The sequence below is a fragment of the Callospermophilus lateralis genome, chromosome 3 (assembly GCF_048772815.1).
Source record: "Callospermophilus lateralis isolate mCalLat2 chromosome 3, mCalLat2.hap1, whole genome shotgun sequence".
In the NCBI taxonomy this organism is placed as follows: Eukaryota; Metazoa; Chordata; class Mammalia; order Rodentia; family Sciuridae; genus Callospermophilus; species Callospermophilus lateralis.
Window position 1 is genome coordinate 170,974,765 of NC_135307.1, and position 24,013 is coordinate 170,998,777.

The window sequence follows — 24,013 nt, forward strand, 5'->3', positions numbered from 1 at the left end:
CATTTAAAATGTTTATAGGCAGATAAAGATATTTGTAAATGTTTATATACACATGAATGTACAGACATGCATATATACCTATAATAATACTCTTGATAGTCTGTAATTGATGATTTGGCATATTGAAAGCATGGATTAAAATAACAGCCAATGTTGGTGATGTTCATACCATTCCTATGTTTTGGAGGGTATGCTAAAATCTTATTACAAAGCCCCAACCATAGACCCCAATATCTGTGTTTGTTTTTTGCCTAATAAGGGATACATGTCACCACCTAACAACATCCCACCACTATAGTAAAAATGGTTCTCACTCATATGTCTTCCTCTAGCTCCTCCTCCCTTCTGAAAACTCCCTGTAGTCCTGTACACATGGTATGCCTCCTGTTTCTAGGAAATTGTGAGGAATAAATTTTCAATGGTACTGACTTCTTTGTGTTATCACTCAGTCACACCTATACATTAAATCCAAGTACATTTTAAAACAATATCCTAGGAGCTGGGTTGTGGCTCAGTGGTAAAGCACTCACCTAGTATGTGTGAGGCACTGGGTTCAATCCTCAGCACCACATAAAAATGTATAAATAAAAAATAAAGATATTGTGTCCATCTACAAAAACATTAAAAACAAAACAAAACAATATCCTACTTCTGTCCTCAGCAGAAGAGCAATGACACACCAGTAGCAAGGAACATACCTAGTAATCAGATCTTATTTTCTAAATGCATTCTCTAATAGAAGGATCAAAAGCTCTTTGATAAAATGGTTGATTCCAGAACTGAAACAAGCTAACGTGTAAGTATAAAAAATCTTATTGTGCCAAAAAGTATGGTGAAAGAAAGTGGTCAAATAATGATGAGGACATGAAAAAAAGGACACAGGAGCCAGTTTGAAAGAGTTTCCATTGGCCAAATCTGGAACAATTTGAAACATTAAAATAAGTGAAAAGTGAATAGTGAATAAAATAAGAATTCATGAGCCCATGCTGGCATTTTTTAAAGATTTAAAACAACAAGAAGAGAAAGCAGAAAGCTTTTCCTTGTAATGAAATACCAAACAATGAATGCAAAAGGAATGATGAAATTTTTAAAAATTCACCATCTGGCAACAAGCACAGTAATAAATGATTCAGAGACAAATCATCAATGGATATAAAAACTTGTTGGTGGAAACTAGAAGAGAACTGGGCTATTTACATAGTTTTAAAGTATCATCCCCACAAAATGCAAAATGTAGAGTGTTTACTTATTAATTAGTAAGCATAAAATACTTTATAGATATCTGTCAGACATCTTAACCAAGATAAAATTGAACTTAACCTGTAATGGGACAAAGTGATGTGCCTCCTGATACAATACAGGGAGAACACAACATTAGGTTTGCAATATTCTAGCCAAAAATGCATAACCTAAATTTACTCATGAGGAAACATCAGACTAATTCAAATTGGGGAATATTCTGCAAAGTATTTGGCTTGCTCTTCAAAAATGTCAAGATCACTGAAGAGAAAGACAGACTGAAAAACACTCCAGATTGAAGGATACTGAAGAGACAAGATATAACTAAATGCAAGGCATAACCTTGAATAGTTCCTGAATCAGGAATAAAAGAAGTAAGTAGCTACCAGGTGTAGTGCTGCATGCCTGTAATCCCAGCAACTCTGGAGGCTGAGGCAGGAGAATCACAAGTTCAAGGCCAGCCTCAGCAACTTAATGAGGCCCCTAAGCAACTTAGGGAGACCTTGTCTAAAAATAAAAAGGAGTAGGGATGGGGGCTGGGGTTGTGGCTCAGTGGCAGAGCGCTCACCTAGCACATGCAAGGCGCTAGGTTAGATCCTCAGCACCACATAAAAATAAACAAAATAAAGGTATTATGTCCAAATAAATATATAAATAAGGAGTAGGGATGTGGCTCAGCAGTTAAATGCCCCCGGGTTCAATCCTTTGTACCAAAAAAAAAAAAAAAAAAAAAAAGTAGCGAAGAGGTTTTCTCAGGGGTTTGAGTGTGGGTGTTTTTGCTACAAAGGATATAAATGAGAGATTAGTGAGATGAGTGGGGCCTGTGAATTAAATGCATTTTATTAATATTTATTTCCTGATCTTAAGGAGGAGGCAGTGGTATGGATATGTAAGAGAGTACCCTTGTCTTTAAATAAATGGAGCATTATGTCTACAACTTATTTTTCGAATGATTCAGAATTGTCTGAATTATAAATGAATAAATAAGAGAAGGTAATCGGTAAAATCTTAACAACTGTGGAATCTGGGTAAAGGGTGTAGTAAGCCAAGTGGCAGATAAAAATTAACAATTTTAAAAATCTGAATGTGCATAGGTCATATACTTTTAACCACAATGCTACTAATCTTGCCCATTACAAAAAAGTAACTAGAAAAAAAAAACATATTTGAAAGTTAAAAAGACATATACATATCCATGGATTAAAACAGAAAATTATAATGAAAATTAGAAAATACTGAAATATTGTTGGGGAAAAAAAACAACAACTAACCAAGACATCAATAATCTGACTCCATTAATAAGTAACATATACCATGACCAAATTGTGTTCAAGTTTAAAAACTGATTAATGAAAGGTAGTTGCCAGGGGTTAGGCCAAGGAGAAATAAGGAGTTAAGGTTTAATAAATTCAGAGTTTCAGTTTGGGTGATGATGAAGTTCTGGAAATGGATGATGCTAATGTGAACATACACTGAAATGTACACTAAAAAATTATTAAAAGGATAAATTTTATGTTTATTTCACTACAATAAAAAAGTAATGAATTTTTAAAGAAAACACCATTTTCTCATAAAAAATATTGATTGATGGTATTGCCAATTTAAAGAAAAACCATGACTACCACTAGCTACAGAAAAAAACATGGGATATAATTCAACATTTATTCAAAAAATTCTCACAGACAGGAATGAAAGGCAACTTCCTTAATCTGACAAATGGTATCTACAATCAAACTTTCCCTAAGAATCTCAGGGATGGATTCAATATAATCCTCCCAGATGGATTATATTACTTGAAATATAAACCCTTACATCCTTCTTTTAAAACTCTTATCAGAATTATTGGGAATGTGGAAGAAAAAGAAATTATCCTCTTAATTGATATATTTTGTTTTGATACTCAAAAATAATTGTTGAAAGTTGAAGTTTATATCTAACAGTTTTCCTTAGTACTTTAAAACTCTTGTTTGCTACAGTTTTCTTTTTCAAAAGAATTGTCCTGTTGGACTTACCAGGAAATGACACTATTTGAAATTCAGCAAATCACAGGCATCTTTCATTAGCCATAAAAGTAAGTAAGTGGGTTCCTGAACTCTGATGTTTTTTCAGATTAAACTCTCTAGCATCATGCTCTATCAGTCAAAGAGAAGGACAGAGGCCTGGGGTAGTCAGTCATTTGTGGGTTGAAGCAGTCAGACTCTCCACACTCCCTTGGTTGTTTTTTTTGTTTTTGTTTTTGTTTTGTACTAGAGATTGAACCCAGAGGCGCTTTACCACTGAGCCATATCCCAGCCCTTTTTATTTTTTATTTTGAGATAGGGTCTCACTGAGTTGCTTAAGGCCTTCCTAAATTGCTGAATCTGACCTCCAATTTGCAATCCTCCTCAGCTTCCCGAGTCACTGGGATTACAGGCATGAGTCACCACACCCAGTATTCAGGATCCTTTTTGATAACCATCTAGTCCTGCCTACAGTTGCTTCATATAGAGATGAAATGGCCAGCTATTCGAGGGTATGTTGTCTTTTGACTACTCTAATTTCCAAAGTAAGTTAAAATTGTCCTTAATCGGCAATTTTTAAAATAATTTCAAAGTTTCTTTTTCTAACTCTCAACAAAATTCAGTTATGAGAAATGATGTACACGTAGAAAACTGCCTTTCATTTGGTGCTATTCTTATTTCCCCATCCTCCTCCTCTTCATCAACAATCTATGTATTCTTCTGTAATCGAAAGTTGTATGTTCATATAGTCATCTACAGATACCAGGTGACCCTTGTACTCCATTCCCCACTTAGGTTTCACCATCACTGATGTTCCTGTTAATCCATTGAGGAAAGGTTTGGGATTGGGGGAAATCTGCTTAGAAGATCTACAACCAGATCACTACAGCAGGGTTTTTCAAATGAGAAAGATGTAAAACCCTTTTAAAATTCTTATACACCCCCCAATACTAAATAAAATATTTTTATAAGAAACATATGTAAACATAAAATTATCCTGTCATATAGCTATAGAACCTGTCAGTTTTTGTGCTGACTGAATTCATTCTTTTATCAGAAATCTATTCCTGCTGCATTTCTCCTGATGCTTAGCAGTTTGGGCCCTGCAGTAGTAGCTGTTCCAGTCACAAGACACAGATCTCACTCAGGTTATTGGTAAGTAGCCTGCAGCATTCACTGGTATTCGCAATTAGTTTATCCCTCAATTCCAAACCTTTCCTCAACAGATTAACAGGAACTCCAGTGATGGTGAAACCTGAGTGGGGAATGGAGTACAAGGGCCACCTGGTATCTGTAGATGACTATATAAATATGCAACTGGCAATTACAGAAGAATACATAGATTGTTGAAGAAGAGCAAGATGGGGAAATGACAGAATAGCACCTTTTTGTGGGGGAATTTTATATATACATTTCTAGAAAATAAAAATTTGTTTTTGTTTTTCAGCTTATGAACTATTTACAGGCAGACATTTACATGCAAAGTTCAAATTTGAAACAACTGAAAGATGAGTAATAAAACTAATGCTTTAAAAGTCAGCCAACTTTCATTTAAATTGGTTTTCTTCTGTAAGCCCAATGTTTTTTTTTTTCCCTATAAGGGATAATTAATTATATGCTTTAGAAATTTTTATGAAGGTGAATTTCAGCCCTTTTCTTGTTATTATATATTAACTGAGACCTTTTTTTAAAGCAATTGATTCTTTTTTAAAGTTTTTGAGCCACTTTCAACATGTATAAAGCTAAACATTTTCTCAATTATTATTTATTTAGGTACTGGGGATTGAACCAGGGTCACTTTACCACTGAACTACATTCCCAGTCCTTTTCATTTTTTATTTTAAGACAGGGTCTCACTAAGTCGAATAGAGCCTTGAAAAATTGCTAAAGCTGGCCTTGAACTTGAAATCCTCCTGCCTCGGCCTCCCAAGTACCAGCAACATTTTCTCAATATTAATATCTCTATTATTTTAATAAAATATAGTTTATTAGAAAATAGTATATTAGTAAAATAATGTTGACTCTATATATCAATATAAGCTAAACAATGTACATATTATAGCAAAAAATGAAACATCTGAGTTCAATCCCCAGTATGGGGATGGGGTAAAGGTGGGGTAGTCAACGTCCCATCTCTTAATACTGTTATATAGGGCATTAAGTTTCCAGCACATCCATTTTAGGGGACAGTTCAACTGCAGTAGAACTAAAACATACATATAAATTAATATAAAAATATGAAATTAATAAAACTCAAATTAATGATAATAGACTTAATGCTAAAAGTAAATCATCTCTTACAATAAGGAAAGTAATTACTACTGTAACCGTTTTTTTGTTTTTTGTTTTTTGCTTGGTATGCCTTAATGTTGCTACTTTCCCATTTCAAACAACTGCAAAACCTTTATTCACACAGTATGCCCAGCACTACTTACAAACAAAGTTGGCAGAGTATGTGCTCACAAGTACTGGGCTGAATCTCTAGCACCAAAGGGGGGAAAAAGGGAAAGTGAGAGAAATATATAATCATATAACCAATGATCCTAAACAGACAAGCAAACATGAACACTGAAATTTATGGCAATAATCGGTAGTTATAAAGTGGGCAGCCATTTATATGCTTGTATATCAGACTATAAGAATTTAAAAAGGGTCCACTTAAAGAAACTTCCCTCCAAAACATAACAAAGGACCTCTATTTGAGGACACTGCAATTTGACTGTAGAGTTATTGAAAATATCTTCCACAACAGCTCGTAACACCTCTTTTAAGATAAAAATGGGGGCTGAGGTTGCTCAGTGGTAAAGAGTTCACCTAGCATGTGTGAGGCACTCGGTTCAATTCTCAGCACAACTCCAAAAAAAAAAAAGGTCCATTGACAATTAAAAAAAAAAAAAAAGACAAAAATGCCTCAAATCTTAGTGCCAAAAAAAGCTGCTTTTCACAATTTTATCTTGTAAGTCAAGTGAATTTCTTGGCATCTCTTTCTTGGCTACTATAACTTGAGAGTTCAATATACAGTCTTCCTTAAATAGCTGCATGGGGGACTGAGGATGTAGCTCTGTGGTAGAATGCCTGTGTTAGCATGCACAAAGCCATAGGTTCAATCCCCACCACCAAAATAAATAAATAGATGCATAGGATCTAATGAACTGTATTCTCTGTACTAACAGGTTTTTTTTTTTTTTTTTTTTTTTTTGGTACTAACAGTTTTGGACTGGTTACCACCAATATACCCTTACTTTCCCTTTACTCTAACTTTTTTATGTATACATTTATATTCAGTTTTGTGCCTCAATAACGTTTTGGTCAACAATGAACCACGTATGAAATAGTGGTCCCTATATTATAAAGGAGCCAAAAAAATAACTATCATCTGGTGGCAAGTTGTAGCTATCATAATGTCACAGCACAACATACTACTCACATGTTTATGGTAATGCTGATATAAACAAACCTATTGTGCTGTCAGTCATACAGAAGTATAGCATATAAAATTATGTAGAGTATGTAACATTTGATAATGACAATAACTATTTACTGTACTTTTATTGTTATTTTAGAGTGTAAGCCTCCTACTTGCAAAAAAATAAATAAATAAGCCAGGTGTGGTGTCACACACCTGTAATTCCAGCAACTGGAGAGGCTGAGGCAGGAGAATCACAAGTTGGAAGCCAGTCTCAACAACTTAGCAAGGCCCTAAGCAACTCAAAATCAAACATAAATAAAAGGCCTGGGGATATGGCTCAGTGGTTAACTGTTCTTGGAAACCCAAAAAGCAAAAAACAAAAAAAATCTGTAAAACTACCTCACACAGGTCCGTCAGGATTTCCAGAAGAAGGCACTGTTATCATAAGAGATTATAGCTCCATGTTTGTTACTCCCCTGAAGACCTTCCAGTAGGATAACAGTGGAAGTAGAAGATACTAATATTGATGATTCTAACTCAATGTGAGCCTGGGCTAATAATGTATATGTGTTAGCTTTTAACAAAAAAGTAAAAAATAAAAAATAAAAATAAATTTAAGAATAGGCTATATCATCTACCCTCTGCTATATATGCAACAAGTAAATCTTGTGCCTCACTGTTGATACAAGATTATATTTAAATTGTCTTTATTGAATGGATAATCAAATACATATTATAAAATTCAAAAAACACAAAGGAAAGTACAATAAATAAAAGATCTCTTCCCATCAGCCATCCAGGTCCCCTCCTACCAGACCTAGTAATTACTACCTATTTCTTCTTTATCTTTCTAGAATTCTTTAACACACATGCACATGCAGGCGTGCACACACAGTATTACATATATTTCAATAAACTACTCAAACTCTCCTTAGAATGAGGTAAGGTCATTCACTGTGTCTTAACATTTCATTTAGAAATTACAGCATTTTAGAATTAGATCATTTTAGGGACAGAACAATTTTAGATGATCAAGTCCTTTATCACTTTACAGATGAAAAAAAACTGACCCAGCTAGAAGTGGTGGTGCACATCTGTAATCCCAGCTGCTTGAAGGCTGAGGCAGGAGGATTTCAGTTCCAGGCCTGTTCAGCTTGGCAAGTTCCTTCCTCAAAATAAAACATAAAAAGGTCTGGGATGTAGCTCAGTGGTAGAGTACTTGCCTAACATGCATGAGGCCTTGGGTTCAATCCCCAGTAGTATAAAAAGAAGAAGAAAAAGGAAAACAATCACCAAAGGATCAGTACTGCTAAAAACATCATTGCTAGAAACAAAACTGAGGTGTGCAAATTCCAAATCCCTTCTTCATTCAAGGGATACTAAAATTTCATTATATTTTCCAAAAACAGTTTTTGTTTTGTTTTTGGCACCAGGGACTGAACTGAGGGGCGCTTGACCACTGAGCCACATACCCAGCCCTATTTTGTATTTTTTATTTAAAGACAGGGTCTCACTGAGTTGCTTAGTGCCTCATTTTTGCTGAGGCTGGCTTTGAACTCACAATCCTCCTGCCTCAGCCTCCTGAGCTGCTAGGATTACAGGTATGTGCCACCATGTCCGGCTCCAGACCTTTTCTTGTATCATTAGCTATTTGTGATGAACTTGTTTGGTCATCATGTGTGCAGAGATTTGTCAAAACCAAACCCAACATGGATGTATCATCATTAACATTCTTAGTGATTCCCAAGAAACATAGGTAAAATTTAGGGCAGACACAGTTGGGCACAGTGGTGCTTGCCTGTAATCCCAGCAGTTTAGGAGGCTGAGACAGGAAAACCAAGAGTTCAAAGCCAGTCTCAGCAATGACAAGGTGCTAAGCAACTCAGTGAGACTCTGGCTCTAATAAAATACAAAATTGAGCTAGGGATGTGGCTCATTGGTTGAATGCCCCTGAGTTCAATCCCTGATGCCCCACACCCCCCGCAAAAAAAAAAATAGTGCAGACACAGTATTCCAAATCATCATACAAATAAAAAGAAAGAAATGTTATGCTAGACTACCCTCACATTTTAGTTTTAAACAATCTCTCCCTGTTTAATGTATGCCCGCTACTTTATTCAATATGTAACACAAATGCATTGAGCTCCTACTAGAACTAATAAATATGCTCTTAGTCCTCAATAAACTACCAGGAAACTAGACATGAAAATGAATAATTAAAATACATAAAGCAATCTCAAGAGGAAAAATGCACCTGGGAAAATTAAGGAGCTATTATTATGTAAATATTATTTCAGATGGGTATAAAAGAATAACAGTATAATTACTTAAATTTTTGTTTAATGAATTCAGTTTCAAATAGAAACATAAACTAAATTTTATGCAATCTTTAACAGTTCTTTCACAGTTAATATGAAAGTCACAAATCCATTACATAATGTGTTAAAATTTTTAAAGAAACAAAACAACAACAATAAAAAACTACTTTAGGTAGACTATAGAACCCTCAATGTAACACAGAACCCAACAGATCAAATTTTCTCATTCACACTTCCTGCCTGGCCTCCAAAATATATTTGAGTTACCAATGCATGACTTAAATAATGGGGTGGGGGGTGGGGAAGAAGTGAAGAGAAGAAAAAAACATCTTAAAAACATTGTGAAGGGTTTGGGGATAGCTCAGTGCATGCCTAGCATTTGCAAGGACCTGGGTTCAATCCCCAACACTGCAAAAGAAAACAAAATTTTATGAGTTCTGAAAGTATTACAGAGACTTAAAATTTTTTGTTTAAATGTATTTTCTAGTTTAGAAACTAGAAAATACAAATTCTAAAATAGATGAACAGTGAACCAAATACTTCTGTATCAATAAACCTTAAACCACAAAATTATTCTGGTTTTCCAGGCATGGTAGTGCACACCTGTTATCCAAGCTACTCAAGAGGCTGAGGCAGGAGGATCCACCAAGGTCAACAAGGACAACTTAGACCCTATCTCAAAATAAAAAACAAGCAGGGCTGGGAGTGTTGCTTAGAGGTAGAATGGAAAGCCCTGAGTTCAATGCCCAGTATTGGGAGAAAAAAAATTTTTTTGCTTTTTTATTATATAATTGTCACGCTCTAATGGCAACCTACAGGTTAGATTTCATAATACCAAAAATAATTAAATTCTTTCTTTGGCCATGCTATTATCTCCACCACATTAAAAAAAAAATTGTTTAAAGGAAGTACTACTGTTATTATTTTTTTGTAGTTGTAGGTAGACAGAATGCCTTTATTTATAATTTTTTTTTAATTTTTACATCGTGCTGAGGATCTAACCCAGTGTTGCATGCACGCTAGGCAAGCACTCTGCCACTGAACTACAGCCCCAGCCCACCACCGTTATTACTTTCATGAAACTACTTCAAATCCTTGTTAACTTTTATCCTAATATTCAATATGTTAATATTAATTATGGTAAATATAGTATACTATTTACCTAAATAACCTCTTGTAGGAAGTACATCTGTGACAAGACATCTAGAATAGAGACAAATAGGATCAAAAGCAATAATCATTGGGTTTGAAGGTCAAGAGGTAAGAAGAAAAAGGTTCTGGACTATGCTTCAAAGCAGGGTAAAAGAGTTCACAAACAAAATGCAGATTTTCATAAGCCATGTGTGAGCAAGAATAAGTAGCCATTTGACAAAAAAAGAAAGAAAAGAAAAAAGTCCCCATTATCATCTGGGGAACAAAAAACAGTTAAAGATTAAATATGGTTAAAGGATAATTAAATATGATATAAATATTTCTAACCTGAACTGTCATTAAAATGTAAGCAATCCCTAGTTCCTCAAAATGTCCATTTAGGGCTGGGGGATGTGGCTTGGGTGATAGAGCATTTGCCTACCAAGCAGAAGGTTCTGGGTTCTATCCCCAGCATGTGGGGTTGGAGTTGGTAAATTCCCAGTTAGCGTGCACAAACTCCATCTCACAGTCACGCTATCTGGCTGCCTTGCAAGACACACAGCACTGTTGCTGGAATCAGGTACCTGGACTATGCCTAATAATCGAGTTGTGTTTTTTCATTTAGAAGAAATACCAGTTTGTTTCACAAGGTTATCAATTTGCAATCGAAAATCAGAGGGTCTTTAACATGGTTCTACTGCAAGAAATCCTTCATTCCCACTATAAAGCAGATACTACATTAGAGCTGGAGATAAAGAAGAAGACTATAAAACAAGTCACACAGTCCTTGTACTCAAAGAGCAAGATTATCATAGAGGGCTGGGGCTGGGGCTCAGTGTAGCAGAAAAACTAACAAAATTCTGACATTCAAAAAACCACACACAAAAAAAAATTTCAAGTAAATGGGGATATCATGATTTATTTTAATATTTTACAAAACACAATAAAACATAATTGATGTGAGATTCCTATAAATCTTGATGACTAGATAAAAAATAGAATTAATTTTTCCTTCTGAATATCACTTTTCACACTAAAAGTATTAATGATTTTTTTAGAGTTGTGGCATGCCTAAAATGGGAAATATTAAAAAGAATTTGATGCTGAGTGAGGCTATCTACCTACGTTCACTGAATACTGAGGTGAACTTAGTTCTGCTGCCACCAAATTCAATGGGCAAGTAAAGTGAACCCATGCCTCAGTAAATTTACATATTACTTAACATTTTGGCCATAAGGAGTCATCTAAGAGTATAAAACATTTAATCTGCACAGGTTGATGTAAAGATTATCATAGAGGGCTGGGGCTGGGGCTCAGTGGTAGAGCACTCACCTGGCAAGGGTGAGACACTGAGTTCAAGCCTTAGCATGGTGTATTGTGTCCACCTACAATTTAAAAAAAAAAAAATGTATATGGGGGGGGGAGTACTTTGCCCATTTAAAAAAAATATCATACAGTATAAGCATATGGATTATATACAATCAGATAAGTGACTTGATAGAAATAAGCACAGGATCAATACTGAAGTCAGTCTTGTGGCAGTCAGTAATGAAATGCTCACTGAAGGAGATGCTTTCTAAGAAATTTTAATACTTTTTAAGAAAGAGGAAGATGGGCAGTCTATCCAAAGGCAGAGAGCCTGAAAGAACACAGCAGGCAACAGTCAATGGGCTCAGGAAAAGGGTTAAAAGGGGTTAAATCCCCAAAGCTTGCTCTGTTAAGGACTTTGGATTTTATTCAAAGGATCTTAAACTGGTGAGTGCTGTGATTAGATCAGAAAGTCAAAAAGATCACTTGTGACAGTCACGTGATTAACAAATTTGAACAAGGAAGTAGTAATAATTAGAAAATTGAGAATGTGCAACAGTTATCTACATGAGAAGCAGCCTAAACTAATGGGCAGAAGAGATGGGCAAAAGTAGGCTAATTTGAGAAATACTAAAGATATAAGATGGACAAGAATGTATCACCGGGCTGGAGATGTGGCTCAAGTGGTAGTGCGCTCGCCTGGCATGCATGCGGCCCGGGTTCGATCCTCAGCACCACATACAACCAAAGATATTGTGTCCGCCAAAAACTAAAAAATAAATATTAAAAAATTCTCTCTCTCTCTTAAAAAAAAAAAAAAAAAAAAAAGAATATATCACCAACCAGACGAACATCACCATCCAAGCTTTCTGTGTAAATTTCTAGGTTATGCCATTCATCAAGACAGAGATTATAAAAATAACATATTTAAAGGGAAGATGAGGTCAGTTCTGAGTAGGTCATAGGAGACTTGGAATTAGTCCAGTGAGGAGGCAAGCAGTTTGCTGGCTATCAACCATATTTGTTCTGATGACCAATTTCTCCTGATTAGCAAGGAAGATGAAACACAAGGCTGAGGATGAATATCTTGGTTAAGTCTTAAGAGTGGCCAAAAAAGGAGGGTATGAGGGAGCTGAGGAAAAGCCAGAGACATAGGAAAAAATGAGGACAATGTGTCATACAACTAAGGGGAAGATAGTTCAAAAAGTAGAGACCACACAGTTTATTGCATTTACTCAATTCTTTTCCCTTCCTATCCCCCCACCCCATGACCACATTTTCCTGGAGCTGAGAGTGATGGTGCACACATGTAAACCCAGTAATTCTGGAGACTGAGGTAGGAGGATCACAAGTTCAAGGCCAGCCTCAACAACACAGTGAGACCCTCAACAATTTAATGAGACCCTATTTCAAAATAAAATTAAAAAGTGCTAGGGACATGGTTCAGTGGTAAAGAGCCCTGCTACCATAAAGGGGGGAAAAAAAGGAGGAAGGTAAAAATGTTACTGTGTTAATTCAAACAGCTACATTGGATCCTAACTCAACCACAAGGAAGGAAAGACACATATTTACCAGATGAGGAAACTGAGACTCAGAAAGGTTAAGTATCTTGTCCAAGTTCACAAAACCTGGCATGCAAAAGATATGAACCCTAATCAATCCAACTCCCAAAATTAAAATAATAGGCCTCACAAAAAATATATGAAAGAAACACAAAATCCAAATTGATTTGGGGGGAAGATTGAAGGGTTAATTTGAAAAAAGAAAAAAAGTACAAAGGGTAGCAAAACAAACTCTGGACATGGATTTTGCCATTGGGACCACATTTAGGCTTCTCCTACAAAGAAGGGTACCTCTTAAGTAGGATTATCCTAAAAACACAGAGCCTTTTCCCAGTCTTAAATCTCTGTATTTTCAGTCCAAAAAATCTGTCTCTCTGACATAGTAAATCTGTCCTCCACATCTGAGTGACACTACAACTGTGAGAAGAAAATGGTGAGCAATAAAATGAAGTATGTCAAAGACATAGTATTAATACTTTGAGTTACGTTTAGGATTCTTTTTTTGCAGGAGAGAGGAAGAACTAGTATTGAACTCATAGGTGCTTTACCACTAAGCTTCATCCCCAGACCTTTTTATTTTTGAGACAGGGTCTCACTAAGTTGCTGAGGCTGACCTCAAACTTGGAATCCTCCTGCCTCAGTCTACTGAGTCACTGTGATTACTGGCACTGAGCTAGGATAAATACTTTTTAAGTGCTGGTAACTCAGATTTAGCTAATGAAAAGCACTGATCTCAAGTTTGACCTGTCAAGGACTGACTATGTTTGACAGACTGAATGTATAAGTGTATTTTAAATGTCTCTGGAAATTTAATTAACTGAGTAAAGAGTATGAAGGAATTTAAACTATTAAGGAAAACTGTTGTTCCTTATTCCAAACAAAATTACTATGCTTACAATAACAAAACTAAAGGAAAATTAGATTTTTAACTTGCCATTTTAATAAATTAAACATTAATTTGAAAACCAAGTAATTTTAAGTAGTCCTTTCCATACACAAAAGGCCCCCCCAATATTAGAAAACTCACACATAACTAAACTGCTCTACTAACCACCACTTGCTCTACAAAAGCCCTTCTTAAAGTAGAACCTTTGAAAACTAACTTAATAAGTATGACTAATTTAAGAAATCATTTCCACTGACACTGGGAAATTGAATCAAACCTCCTTACACAATCATCCAAAGGCATGTTTAGCACCTCTCTAGCATGCACAAGATCCTAGGTTTGATCCCCAGCCCCAAAAAACAAACAAGAAGGAGAAGAGGAGGAACACATCTTAATCTGCTAAAACATATCCTCCTTTATTGTTATTTGAAATATCAAACTTAAATAAATATTACATCGCATAGCCATGTAATATATCTGGAAGATTTTACAAGTACTATTCACAGTACCTGTAGAAAGGGATGTCTTTGAAGAGGGAAGATGGAAGGAGACAGAATTAACTTTTACTATATATTTTTAGTATTACTGACATATTTTAACATGTATTAAGTATTAATTATTAGAAAAACCACAATTTTAAGTTAAACATAATTTTAAAATATAAAAACTAAAAACATATCAAAACCATGTTTTTCCTTCTTTTTTAATAGTTATTCAACTACTAAGAATCCCTGCCTTAGAGGTTCAGAACAGCTGCAGTGGTACTCCTGCTAACTGGGCATGAACTACAGGAAGGAAAAGGATTTTCCATGACCCATCAGCTAGCAGCAAGACCCTGGGCAAGGCGGAGTCTCCCTGGGCTGCTTCTGCTTCTCATCTGTGAGGGTTAGACTTAAGAGGTCCATTCTAGCTAACACACCAGACTGGGAAAGAACGAGCCAGGAGATCACTTTGAACTCAGTAAAGGGTATGGGCTAACAAAGGCCCAGACAGGAAGTAGGGAACAATGGGGAGTTTTGCAGAGTGCAGGTAGAGGCACTGACTTAGGGATTGGCCTTACTCCCTGAAAAGTGGGAGAAGCATTCACATCACTGGAGACACAGAAAAGGGAACTAGGAGAACAGAAGCATCATAAAAGATCAGGGCCCTCAGTTTCTTTTAGAAGAACATCGGATATCCTGGAACTATTCCACAATGCTCTGGTAACAGTGCTGCTGACACATCAATGGAAGGCATTCTCTTTATTAATGAGTAGTATCAATGCATTTACAATATTGCATTAAGCTGTCTGTCAACCAATGTTTGAAAACTAATTGTGGGTTAAGTTATTTGTCAATCAATATTTGAAAACTGCCTGCACAATTCACAGGAGCCGGATTTCAACTTCTTCCTACACACAGAAGCTCCATTTGCCAACGTGTCTTCCAAAAACCCAAAAATCTGGAACCCTACTAATGCCTCTTCTTAAATCATACTTAAGTATATGTCCACATATCTCCACATCTCTCATCAGCACTCCATAACACCATCATCGCTTGTCAAATTTGCTCAAATCACCAAATAAATCTCTGTGATCTGCCCAGTTTGTTTTCCATAGTACTGACAACCAAAATTTTTGACTGCGTACCTACTAATAAATAAGAGCAACATCCCCAACATATCTTTACCTATGGCATAGGTACTAATCTATCTATATGTAAATACCTCAAAAAATTAATTTTCAAATGAAACAGAATCATGATCACAATAATGGTATTGATACCACTAAAATAATGATATAAACCCATTTTTTTGTGTGATCCATGATTAAATATTTCTCATTATGTTTGACAAAAAATTTCATTTATAACACTTTGTCATAAAATAGTTAGAAAGTCTGATTTCAAGTCAATATTTGGTTTTAATGGCTAACAGAGCCAAAACAGAAACATGGGTCCAAAAGGAACAATCACTATGGCTATGCTTATTAACTGTGATATTTATTTTTCTACCATCCAATAATACAAACACTTTCCTTTAAATCTGGCTAAAGATGTACATCTTCCTTTTTCTCTTTTCTTATGGTGCTGGGGCAAACATCATATGATTTCATTCATAAATATTTCAGTACTTATCTCTAAAAGTGTCTTCCTTTTTAAATACAATATATCCCCCCCCGCCACATACACACACAAAAAACAAAATAAATATAATCACAATACTATTATCATACCTAAAAAACAATAACAATCATCTGATATTCCCAATGGTCTCATAAATATCTTTGAATGCTGGTTTGGATACACACATTATGTTTAGTTAATATGTCTTGAGTCTTTTTTAAACTGTAATAATTTTTTTACTCTTTTTTTATGTTTATTTGCAGTAATGATTCATTTATTCTATAGTATTTCTCACATTCTGAATTTGCTAATAGCATCCTATAAACTGTTAAATCTAGAAGCTTAATCTGAGTCAGATTTGATTTGCTTTGTGAAGAAGGGAGCAATATTTCATGAATGTTATGTTCTTCCCACTATATCACACAGAAGAAACAAAAGATGTGGTTGTCCCAATTTCAGAGATGTTATGATTCATCAGAATACTGTCAGCTTGACCCCCGGCCCATTATAAAGCTCCATAATGTTTTGTGCTTTGTGTTTTTTTTTTTTTTTGGTGGGGGTGCTGGGTACCAGGAATTGAACTCAGGAGCACTTGACCACTGAGCCACATGGCCACCCATAATGGTTTTAACAGCTGCTAATAATCAATGCCTAAGTTCTTTATTTCATTAAATTATCTGAAAACTTATTTTAGAAATATTTGGAGGGCTGGGGATGTGGCTCAAGCGGTAGCGCGCTCGCCCGGCATGCGTGCGGCCCGGGTTCGATCCTCAGCACCACATACCAACAAGGATGTTGTGTCCGCCAATAACTAAAAAATAAATATTAAACTTATCTCTCTCTCTCTCTCTCTCCCTCACTCTCTCTTTAAAAAAAAAAAAAAGAAATATTTGGAGATTTTTATCAGGTTACAAAATTACGTTTCCAAATTTTTCAGGGGCAAAATTACAAGAATTTTTATAGATACAACAAAATCATACTGAAATCATAAATCATTTGGGAAATCAAATATAAACCACAAGGCAAGTCCACTTCAAACCCACTTGGGATGGCTAGAGTTAAAAAGATAGACAATAACTAGTGTTCACTGGGATGTGGACAAATGGATACTCTTATAGAATTACTGCTACAAAACATTTAACAATTCCTCAAAAAACTAAACACAGAACAAGGCATGGTGGTACATGCCCCCAGGAGGCTGAGACAGGAGGATCACAAATTTGAGGCCAGCCTTAGCAATTTAGTGAGACACTCAGCAACTTAATGAGATCTTGTCTCAAACCAAAAATTAAAAGGACTGAGGAGGTAGCTCAGTGGTAAAGCACCCCTGAGTTCAATCCCTAGTACCAATAAATAAATAAATACACAAACAAAGATCCCGGTGTGGTGGTGCACACCTGTAATCCCAGTGACTCTGGAGGCTAAGACAGGAGGGCTACAGGTTGGAAGTCAGCCCAGACAACTTAACAGGACTCTCTCTCAAAATAAAAATAAAAATGGCTAGGGATGTAGTTCAATAGTAGAATGAAGGCCACAGATTATATGATTCTGTTTTTATGACATACCCAGATTAGGCAAATCCACAGGGACAGAAAAATTAGTATATGCCAGGGACTAGAGAGGACAGAATGGGGAGTGAAGCTAATGAGTACATAGTTTTTTTTTGGAGTGATAAAAATGCCCTTAAATAAGATGACGGTTATGATTGTACAACTCTATAAATGCACTAAAAACCACAGAATTTTATGGTATGTAAATTATATTTCAGTAAAGCTGACTTCACCCATGCTAGGCAAGTGCTCTACACTAAACTACATCCCCAGTCCTAAACAGTCATCATTTTTAAGTTAATTAATATATGCTGCTGTTGTTACTATCATTATTATTATTATTATTATTATTATTATTATTATTATGTGTGTGTATATATTTTACTTTATTGGTACTTTACCAATGAGCTACACCCCCAGCCCTTTTTTATTTTTTAACTTGACACAGAGCCTTGCTAATTGCTGAGGCTGGTTTCAAACTTGCAAACCTCCTGTTTCAGCCTCCTGAGTCACTGGGATTATAGGGGTATACCAGTGTGCCTAGCTTTATTTTTCATTTTGAGACAGTGTCTCACTAAATTGCCCAGCCTGGCCTTGAACTCATAATATTCCTTGTCAGTCTCCCAAATAGCTGGGATTATAGGTATGTGTGCCACTGCACCTGGCAACAGTTGGCTTTTTTTTTTTTTTTTTACTGATGCATTATAATTATACATAATAATGGGATACATACATGCATATAACATAATTTGGTCAATCTCATTCCCCAGTATTTTTCCCTTTCCCTCCTCTCTCCCACTAATTTGCTTCCTCTACTCTACTGATCTCCCACTGTCATTAACATTATTATTTTAATGACTACATTATAATTACATATAAGTGAGATTCATTATGGTATATTTGTATGTAGACATAGCACATTTGGTAGATTTCATTCCCAGTACCTCCCCATTGTCTCCCCTCCTCCTTCCCTCTAGATATCCTCAAGAAATAAAACCAAGTGCTAGCATAGTGGCACCTCCCCATAATCCTAGTTGCTCCAAAGGCTGAAGCAGGAGGATCTCAAGTTCAAAGACAGCCTCAGCAACTTAGCTAGGCCCTAAGCAATTTAGCAAGACTCTGTCTCAAAATAAAATGGACTGGGGATGTGGCTCAATGGTTAAGTGCCCCTGGCTTCAATCCCTGGTTCAAAAAGGAAGGAAGGAAAGAAGAAAGGGAGAGAGGGAGGGAGGGAGGGAAAGAAAACCAAAAATCATTAAGGGGGATGGCATCAAAAAACTTCTGCACCGCAAAGGAAAAAATTAAGAATGTGAAAAGAGAAGACACTGGGAGAAAATCTTTGCCAGCTTTGCTTCCAAGAGGTGATTAGCATCTAGAGTATTATAAAGAACTCAAAAAAACACCTCAAAACAACCCAACCAATGAATGGTTAAATGATCTAAACAGACATTGCTCAAAAGAAGAAATATGAATGGCCAACAAATAATGTGAAAAAATGTTCAACATCCTTAGCAGTCAGGAAAATGGCTACCAAAAACTACACTGAGATTTCATCTCACACCAGTTAGAATAGAAATCAAAGAACACAAATAATAGCCAGGAGTGGTGGTACCCACCAGTAATCCCAGCAAATCTGGAGGCTAAGGCTCTAAGCAACTTAGCAAGACCCTGTCTCAAAATAAAAAAATAAAAAAGGGTGGGGATGTGGCTCAGTGGTTAAGTGCCCCTGGGTTCAACCCCTGGTATCAAAGGAAAATAAAAGAATACAAATAATAATAAATACTGACAATGACGTGAGGGAAAAGGTATATGGTTGGTAGGAGTGCAAATTAGTACAACCACTTTGGAAAGCAGTATGGAGATTCTTCAAAAGTCTAAAAATGAAATCACCCCATGACCCAGCTATTCCACTCCTTGGTATTTATTCAAAAGAACTAACATCAGCATACTACAATGATACATGTATACCAGTGTTTGGAGCAGCACAATTCACAAAAGGCAAGTTAAAGCAACTGTCAACAGATAAATGAATAAATAAAATGTGGTATATATACACAATGGAGTTTTATTCAGCCATAAAGAAGAATGAAATTATGTCATTTGCTGGTAAATGGATGAAACTAGAGAACATCATGAAATAAGCCAGACTCTGGAAGTCAAGAGTAGGATGTTTTCTCTCATACATGGAAGTTAGATTGAGAGAAGAAATTTTTAAAAGATGTGGAGAGGGTGTCAGGAGACCAACAGCTGAGAAAGGAGACCAACAGCTGAGTTTTTTTTTTTTTTTTCCTTTTAGCCTTTTTTCTTTTTTGCAGTACTGGGAATGGAACCTAGCTAGGGGTGCCCTATCACTGAGCTACCATTTCCAGTCCCTTTTACATTCTTTTATTTTAAGACAAGGTTTCATCAAATTGCCAAGGCTGGCCTCAAACTTGCAATCTTCCTGTGCTGGCCTCACAAGTTGCTGGGATTACAGGTATGTGCCACCATACCTGGCCAGCTGGCATTTTTTAAAAAGAAAATAAGTCATCAACAACTCTAACACAACACAACTAACAAAGGACAACCTGATTCGACAGCTTGCCCATTAAAAGGCAATGAATGAATTTCTCTTTTAATCAAAGTAACTGTTTTGTCAGTAGTTTTCACTTAGACACTTATTCCAAATAACAATGTTCTTAATAAGAATTATTCACTATTAAGAGTATGTCTTCCAGGGGCTGGGGTTGTGGCTAAGAGGTAGAGCACTTGCCTAGTATGCATGAAGCTCTGGGTTCGATCCTCAGCACCACATAATGAAATAAAGTTTTGTCTCTACCTATAACTAAAAAATAAATATTTAAAAAGAAAAAAGAGTAGCTCACAAAAGAAGTGGTTCTTTCCGAATTCAATTATCAAAAAGACTCTAGTAATACATGCTTAAAGCTGCTTAATCTTTTTTTTTTTTTTTTTCCCTCCCAGTGCTGGGAATCAAACCCAGGGCCTGGCACATGCTAGACAAGCACTCTATCACTGAGCTATACCTGCAGCCCTGGACTCATTGTATACCAAACCTCCCACACTGCAAACTTTGTTCAAATACTTATTTATTTAGAGATAAGGTCTTATTAGAATGAGAGTCAAGCTAGTCTCAAACTCAGGATCCTCCTGCCTCAGTTTTCCACATATCTGGGATTACAGGAACATGCCACAGGAATCAAATTTATTCTAATATTATTTGTTCACAAATTCAGCAATGTTTCCTATGCATCCTCCAACATTATTTAGTGAAAAAGGAATGCATTTTGGCTTCTTGATAAGTAATTTTCCATGTATTAATCAATCTTGCTTGTTTAAGTGGGCCTGGGGGGTAAGAGAAGAACCTGCTAATGGTATGTGCCTTTTTGTCTTTCATAAGAACCAGAAATTCTGCAAAGCACTTGATTGAATAGCTTATAACTTTAAACATCATTTAAAAAAAAAAAAAAAAAAAAAAAGTAGGTAGGTGCATTGGTTTATGAGCTAAGTAGTGGCCCAGGAAGCTGGGGTAGGAGGATCACAAGTTCAAAGTCAGCCTTAACAATTTAATGAGACCCTGTCTCAAAATAAAACACAAAAACAGGCTGGGGATCTGGCTCAGTGGTTAAGTGCATCTGGGTCTAGTCCTTGGCACCAAAAAAAGTAGGGGCTGAGGTGTGGCTCAGTGGTATAGCACATCCTTAGCATCCTCAACCCTGGGGAAAGGGGTGGGCAACTCTTTATATTCCAGATGTTTAGTTTTCAAATGCCTTGGTACTGGTGATAGCCCTCTATTTTATTAATTACCATCTCAAGGTTGTTTTAATGAAAGATTCCTATTAATAACGAAGGCTATAAATTCATATTTCATAAAAGCTTCTTATAAATCCATATTTCATAAAAGCTTCTATTCTCCATATTAATGAGTACATTTCTTTAATGTAATTTAATAGTTAATCAAGAGTTCATAACAGAAGACTAATATCAGCTCTGCCGTCTTATTTGTTTGCTTGTGCTTGCATTATCAGTTCTTTCTTCAATCATTGGTTTCTTTGCAGATCCATTTTGAAACCTTTGCAGGTTAGTTTAATGAAAAGTGAATAAATAAACAATATGTTGCAAGTGTGTGTCATAGCATATGCTTGTATCCCCAACTACTGGGGAAGCTGAGGGAGGAGGATCACAAGTTCAAAGCCAGCCTGGGGAGGTTTTACAAGATGGCGGAATAGAGGAGGTTGAGTTTCTGGCTGCTCTGTGCCATGCCATGAAACCAAGAAAGCAGATAGGCAGCTTCTCCATAAGTGAAGTACTGGAAACATTCAGGGACACTGTAAGTCCACAGGGTAGAAACTTAACTGCCTCAGATCCACACTGTTAGATGGGTAGACATACAAACAATATGAAAAAGGAAACAAATTGTCCCAAACAAACCAAGATACTCCAATAACAGAATCCACTGACACCAAAGTGGAAGCAATGTCAGAGAAGGAGTTTAGAATGTACACAGTTAAATTGATCTGCAAAGTAAAGACAGTATAAGGAATAAAATCAGAGAAAATACAGAAAGTGAAAGATCACTTCAATAAAGAGGAAAAAACAAGCAGAAATCCTTAAAATGAAGGAAACAATAAACCAAATTAAAAATTCAATAGAAAGCATCACCAACAGACTAAACCAACTGGAAGACAGAACCTCAGGGAATGCAGACAAAATATATAATTTTGAAAATAGAGTTGACCACAGAGAGATGATGTTAAGAAATCATGAACAGAACTTCCAAGAATTATTAGATAACAAGAGAAGACCAAATTTAAGATTTATTGGGATAGATGAAGGCATACAGATATAAATCAAAGGAATGTACAATCTCTTCAAAGCCAGCATGGGCAACTTCATGAGACCCTGTCTCAAAATAAAGGACTAGAGATATAGCTCAGTGTGTGAGGCCCTAGGTTCAATGCCCAGTATGACAAAAATAAATAAAATAAAAAGGGTTAGGGATATGGCTCAATGATTGAGTGTGTGCCTAGCATGTACAAGGCCAGGGGTCCAACAGTACTATCAAAACCAAACCAAACAAAACAAAAAACTGCAATCCACTGAATGGATGAGTATAACTCTGCTCACTGAAGAACTCCCTCTCTTCCTTCAGGACACCCAAAATTCTGTACTTGAACATTAACACTAACATTATGTAATCTATACACTCAAGAATATGCCAATGACAATCCCTAAATTAAATGTTTTATTTTATTTTTTTTAGACAAAAATGAATGAAAATTCAAAATTTCTTCCAGCACCTCAGTAAACTGTCATATCCACCTCTCTGAAAACTACTGCTCTAGACTGCAGCCATAGTGAATTTTTACAATTGCAGATCAGACGGGCTCGATCTCCTGCTTAAAATCCTTCAGTGGCTTAGCTTTGCCTTCAACATAAAGTCCAAAATCCATGTATGCACATGAGGCCCTCAACTCTGACTTCTGCCTCTCTCCAGTCCAGTGGCTCTCAACCCTGACACATTAGAATCACCTGCAAAATTAAAATATATACACACATTCTCAGGCCCTATCTATGGCCAATTAAATAAAAACGATCAGGGGTGTGGCATTTGCATGACTATTTTTTCTTTTTTTAAATTAACCCTGGTTAATTTAAAAGCACAGTCAGGGCAGAGAATTATGGCTCCAATGTCACAGCAAGCCACCTGCCACTTCCTGCTCACCATGATCAGTCAGTTTCAGGTGCTCACCAACCTCTCAATTAGGCCTTGCTCCACCAAGTGTGATCCACCCACCAGCAGCATCCGTCTCACCCAGGAGGTGGTTAGCAATGCAGAATCCCAAGTCCCACCCGGATCTACTGAATCAGGACTTGGCATTTTAACAAGATGCCCAGATGGTTCATGTGCACATTCAAGTAAGAGAAGCGCTGCCCTGAGCTACCAAATCCCTTCCCAGCTCAGGGCTTTTGCAAATGTTGCTTAACTGTTGAACTTCTCTGGCACTCCCTAGACACCTTATTCTTCTCCTCTGATTACATCCACCACATCTATAATTACCACAAAGTGATTAATTTCTGTCTACTGCACTAACCCTTAAGTGCCATGAGGACAGAAATCATATCCATGTTACTCTGGGGTATCTCCTCCTCCTAGCACAAAGTTCTATATTCAACAGAACAGCATCTAGTCTTACATTTTATGTCAATATGATCCATTCTATATTTTCCTAATATCTGTCTCATTCAGTAAATGTAAATTATATCTATAATCTCTCCCAGCTATAGGCTGAGGTAGGAGGTAGGAGGATCATAAGTTCAAGGTCAGTCTGGCAACTTAGCAAGACCCTGTCTCAAAATCAACTTAAAAAAGGGTTGAGGGGGCTGGGGCTGAGCAGAAGGGCTTATCTGGCATGTAGGAGGCACTGGGTTCGATTCTCAGCACCATATATAAATAAATAAAATAAAGGTCTATCAACAACTACATACATATATATATACATACATATAT

At 36.3% G+C, this 24,013-nt stretch overlaps 1 protein-coding gene and 1 pseudogene across 3 annotated transcripts in view; one reads left to right on the forward strand and one right to left on the reverse strand.

Moving 5' to 3' along the window:
• The window catches only part of Ptpra (protein tyrosine phosphatase receptor type A), a 120,590-nt gene that overhangs the window by 91,454 nt on the left and 5,123 nt on the right, over positions 1-24,013 (reverse strand). The gene's annotated exons all lie outside the window — the stretch shown is intronic.
• LOC143394874 (small nuclear ribonucleoprotein F pseudogene) lies at positions 3,729-4,589 on the forward strand (annotated as a pseudogene).